Source organism: Cyprinodon variegatus, unplaced genomic scaffold (assembly GCF_000732505.1).
Source record: "Cyprinodon variegatus isolate N-32 unplaced genomic scaffold, C_variegatus-1.0 Scaffold1193, whole genome shotgun sequence".
Taxonomy (NCBI): domain Eukaryota; kingdom Metazoa; phylum Chordata; class Actinopteri; order Cyprinodontiformes; family Cyprinodontidae; genus Cyprinodon; species Cyprinodon variegatus.
The window spans coordinates 102,603-107,830 of NW_015151646.1; the positions used below are offsets into that span (position 1 = coordinate 102,603).

The 5,228-nt window shown below is 37.5% G+C and overlaps 1 protein-coding gene across 2 annotated transcripts in view; it reads left to right on the forward strand.

Moving 5' to 3' along the window:
* Positions 1-5,228, forward strand: part of neurl1 (neuralized E3 ubiquitin protein ligase 1) — a 113,598-nt gene that overhangs the window by 89,042 nt on the left and 19,328 nt on the right. The window lies entirely within an intron of this gene.

Consider the following 5,228-nt stretch of genomic DNA (forward strand, 5'->3'; position numbering starts at 1 on the left):
TAAGGTTGTGTTTTGGTAGGTTTGTTACCATCAATCATTGTACATCTGTCTGTCACACAATTGGTGACTATCTAATGCACTTCACTGGAAAAAAAAAAAAAAAAAAAAAAAACTTTTTTGCCAAATATTTTTGGTCACAGGGTTGAGAATTTTTGAGGTTAGTGTAAAATAAACAGAACCATTTTTTTTTAAATATATATTTTTATCAATCTGTGTATGAGTGGGTCAAAATGAGCTGATCTAAAGCTGTAGATAAGCTGTTACTCTTAGAAACTAAACCATAGACAATGGCTCACTAAACTCTAAAAGATCTCCCCCTCCTCAGCAGGAAGAGTCTTTTCCTCCTCTTCATTCCACCTACATTTTATCATTGACATAAACACACTTATAAGAGTCAGCTGCCTTGATGTCAGTTTCCTGGATGTCCACCAGTGTTGTGTGGCATATTTTAATACTTATTGTATTTTCTTTAAACAATAGTTGATTGTCAAACATAAAACAGAAATGTTCTCATATGTTCAATCTATTGATTAATGTAACGTGAAACATTTTGTCAGTTAGATCGACTTCCCCTGTCTTTAATGCCCTCACCTAACCTAGCTTTGAGGATAAGAGATGCAGATGTTAACATATAGTGGTGACTGTAATGTAAAATCTTTATCACATTAATCAACATTAATTCAATTGAAAGTTTCATCAGTAATATTTAATTCAATTCAAAAATACTTTATACATCCCACAGGAAAATTAAATGTTGCAGTAACTCATATGTTATTTTTTATCCAGGTGTTGTAGTTGTTGATACTGTAGCTGTAGGCAGGAAAGGATCTTCTGTAGAGGCTTGTGTTGTACCGGATCTGGAGGAGCCTCTGACTGAAGACACTGTGTTGTTTAACAATCTTCTGAAGAGGATGCTCACTGCTGTCCATAATCTTCTTCAGTTTATGAAAAATTCTTCTGTGCGAAATGATCTCCAGAGTTTCTAGAGGAATTTCTAGAACAGAGCTGGCTAACTTTACTAGCTTGTTGAGCGTTTTCGAGTCATTTGCTGTGATGCTGTTACCCCAGCAGATTATGGCTGATGTCTGATCATTGTTCTGCTTGAAGCCTGTCATCTTCTTCAATCCTGACCATGCATCTCGGATATTGCTCTGCTGGAGCTTGTTTTCCAGCTCTTTCCTGTATGTCCGCTTGGTTTCTCCTATTTTGTTTGTACAAAAAATACTCTGTTTATACCTTTTAAGGTATAAAATTACTCTTTATTTATACCTTAAGTTGCTTCTGTATATTCCTCATTAATTCCCTGTCTCCCTTCTTAAAGGCTTGTTTTTTCCTGTTAAGCAGCTCCTTCAGCTCACTTGTGATCCATGGTTGATTATTTGTGAAGTATTTCCCTGTCCAAGTAGGAATGGTGTTATCTACACAGAAGTTTATGTAATCAGTCTCGCACTCAGTCATTGCATTGAAGTCCTCGCAATTCGGTTGAAACAGTGCATCCCAGTCTGTAGCCTCAAAACAACCTTGCAGGGCTTCTTCATCTTCCTGATAATTGCAGGTTGTCTCTTATGAAGTGGCTTCTACTCTGAGCAGAGAAAAAAAAGACTGTCATCTGATTTCCCAATAGGATGTCTTACTTCAGAGATGACATTTACATAAAACAAGTCCAAAATGTTGTTTTCTCTGGTGCAGCAGCTGACAAACTGTTGGAACGTTGTGAAGCTTGATTAAAATCGGCAGTTATATGTAGCCTAAAGAACGGAACGTTTTGTTATATTTCTTGAGTTGTGTCAGTTTTCATTCCCCTTACTAAAGCAAATCTTTCATATCTTCACCAAATTTATAAGTTTTAATTCGCCCTTGGTTAGTGCAGAACTACGTTATTGAAATGCAAATACATAATAATTAGTAAAGAACAGAATATAGAAACATTAAGAAAACTTATGAAACAGTCAAAAGTAAATTATTAAAACACTAGAAAGACTTGCAGTCATATTAATCAGCCTGCTTTCTGTCCCCTGCAGGAGAAAAGGTTAGTTTTTCTGTCTTTTTCCAGACTTCCTCTCCGGATAATCCCACTTTGGAGGAAGAATTGATCTGGGTACTAACCATCCCTTTTACTAAGGGACGTGTCCCAGGTCAGAGGTTCAAAGATCAATATATTGATCCTTATTCGATCCAGCGCTGGGTTGATGGGACCTCTATCCTTAACTACTTTACATTCCACACTGGCTGAAATGGATTCCTGTTAAGTGTAGAAGGCTTGGACACCGCGCCAGCTGAGGAACTCAGGGGTCAAAAGTGAAGGAGCGCACTCTGTTACTTTGTTTGCTGTGATATTTACAGCACACGTCTTGAAGAGGGAAGGATGTGAGTACATTCAGCGAAGAGTAGTGATCTGTCCTGAACTGGAAAAACAGGATGTGAGCAGAGGAGGGGGAAAAATAAAAAAAAATAAAGGTAGTGAGCTCAGCTCAGTGTCTCATTTAGAGGTTTTCCTTTTTTAATAAAGATATTTTACTGGATTATTTTACTAAATAAATAAAGTTGGTGGAGGACACCTTTAGCATGATAAACAGATTGTATAGAAATCTGCAAAATAAATCAGACAATCAAATAAATCTGGTAAAGGCTCTAAATAATAGTTATGCCAGATGCATCATGCAGCATGAAAACACCTTGAACGCAACAAAACCTGCAGAACTGTTTCCAGCGTTTAACTGTTGAGGAACTAAAACTACATCCTGTTGTCCTTCTGGGATGGAAGCGGAAAAGACAGCACAGCTTAAAAAGGTTCAGAGCTGCTGAAACACAACAGGAGACGGATCTTGTTCTTTAAAGAGTGTATATAAAAAAATCAGTGAAATAAAGGGTTAGGGTAAGGGTTAGGGTTAACCCTAAGTTTAAGTTTAAAACATCCTATTACATTTAAAATGGTTTCAGGACATTGGATATCTCTCTGAGTAATGCTTTTCATTGCAGGTTAATTTGAATTTTTTATTTGAAAACAATGTTCAACATTTCAATTTTTATTTTATTTTTTATCTCCACACCTCCTGCATTGATCCATAAAGCTTCTTTTTGGAATATCCAGTTTCAATATATAGAATCTATAGAAATATTTATATTTACATCTACATGTATATATCATGTTACCTTTAACGAATATACCTGTCCTGTAGGAAGTAAACGCTGTTGTTTTACATAAAACATACAGTAAACATAATTTCTTTATTCAGAAATGGGTTGAAACAACCTTTTTTTAATCAGTTAATTAGTTGACTAATTATTTGAATAAAACTAGAATATCAAAGGGTGCTTTGGAATATTTCAGTCTCTTTCTTCATTGATTACTCGTCCACTGAATTAATTGATTAATTAAGATAAATCTGGTTTAGTATTGGTCTGAGATAAAATAACAGACAATAAATATATTTTTTCGGTTAATTTATCTCAGACCAATATGCCAGGAGTTCAGTTTAAGCAAAGCAGCAAATTTGCTCCAAAGTAAATGATTTCAAAATGATGAATGAGCCAACATACATAAGCAAATAGGAACACAGTGTGAAAGTTTTCTTTCTCCTTTCTTCAATACTGATTTCCTGTGGCCAGCTGGGTAGTTTTAGCTTGGTGCAGGACATATGTTGGATTTCATAAGCACTTATAAATCTGCAAATACCGTCCAAAATAAACTTTTTTGGGAGGCTCATCAGAATGTGTGCTAACGTTTTCCTCTGCTCCTTCCTCCATTGAGCCGTCTTAGTGTTGACCTGCGTGTCCAATGTGTTCACCCTTATTTGACTAGACCCCCTTCCCCAACCGACCATCAGCTGACAACAAAGCAACAGACGAGCCTGTCGATAAGTCACAGCGGGCCTCAGTAAAGCTGCTCCCTGTTGACATAGATCAATTCAGCAAATGCCAGAACAGCAGACAGTGGGCCTTTATGGACCTTAATGTCGCCTCGACTCTCTGATTGTCGACTGTGCTCACAATAATTCCTTTATTTGTTGTTTTTGCAATCAGGTCCAATAGGTCTGCAGTGAGCACACTCTGTGATACCTCACAGCTAAATTAGAGTTTGGCTGGAGCTCCGCTGACCACCTGGTCTCCCTGTGTGTTTCTAAAAGTCATTTACTGAAAACAAAAAGCCTTGGCAGTGCAACAGAAACAGGAACCGGAGAACAATGAAAGATCCGAGGCACGTCTCCGTATCTGCTCCCATCTTTTAAAATCCCACTGAGGTGTGACTCGTCTTTACTTTTCAGCTGCTTCGAATTAGGAAGCGTCTCTTATCTGGTTGTTTTAGCTCCTTATCTGCTGATTTGCTCAGAGCAGTTTCAGCCGATGGGGTTGAAATGTACCAGTTGGAGTGCTCCAGCTCCACCAGATGGAGAGAGATAGCACAGAAAGGAGTAATTGACCACTCTGATAAGAACAGAAATTCATGAGGGGGTGTTAGCATGGAGTGCCTGGACATAGTAATGGATTGACTGGATGAAATAAGGTTTGGTGCTGTTATGGAAGTCAATTTGTTCAGCAACGATCCAGCATTTCTTTTGGAACCAAATTACAAGGCAATCAGAACATAATGCAACCCATAGAAGATTTGAATTTAAAAAGCCAATAAACATAGAAGTGAATGTGTGGACTGCAGGATTTTCACTTTCAGTATTGTTTTGGTAGGTGTCCCATGCTCCCCAACAAACACTGTGAGGGAAAGAAAAGAATAATGGAGAAGGGGAGTTATGGCTGCAGCTCGCAGGAGTTACTACTTTCAGGTTTAATAGGGCCAATATTTTAAGTCTGCGCTGCTGCACAGTCTACAACCTATCCTCCAAACATGTGCCTGCAGATGTTTTGTTGTCATTTCTCTCCTTTGAAAGCACAAAAACATGATGCGTTGTTGCTTTTCACAATGAATTAAAACATTTTTGGTCTCATATTTACATTTGGTAAGGCCTTGTTAGGGGAGACTTAGATGGAATCTATCTGACAAGAAATAAGAAATAATGATTACCAAAAACAGCAAAGTAAGATGTGATCTAAAGAAATGTCAAACTTCAAAGCTCAAAGTTGTTAAGTTCTGTCAGATATTTTTATGCCTTTCGAAATTATGAAATTTCTCCTAGATTGTTCCAATAAAGCTCAAGAGCATTTTAAGCTGTGCAGTGGGACACTGTCCAAAGCAAACTAGAATTTCTAACTTTGAATGGCTAAGATGTGGAGAA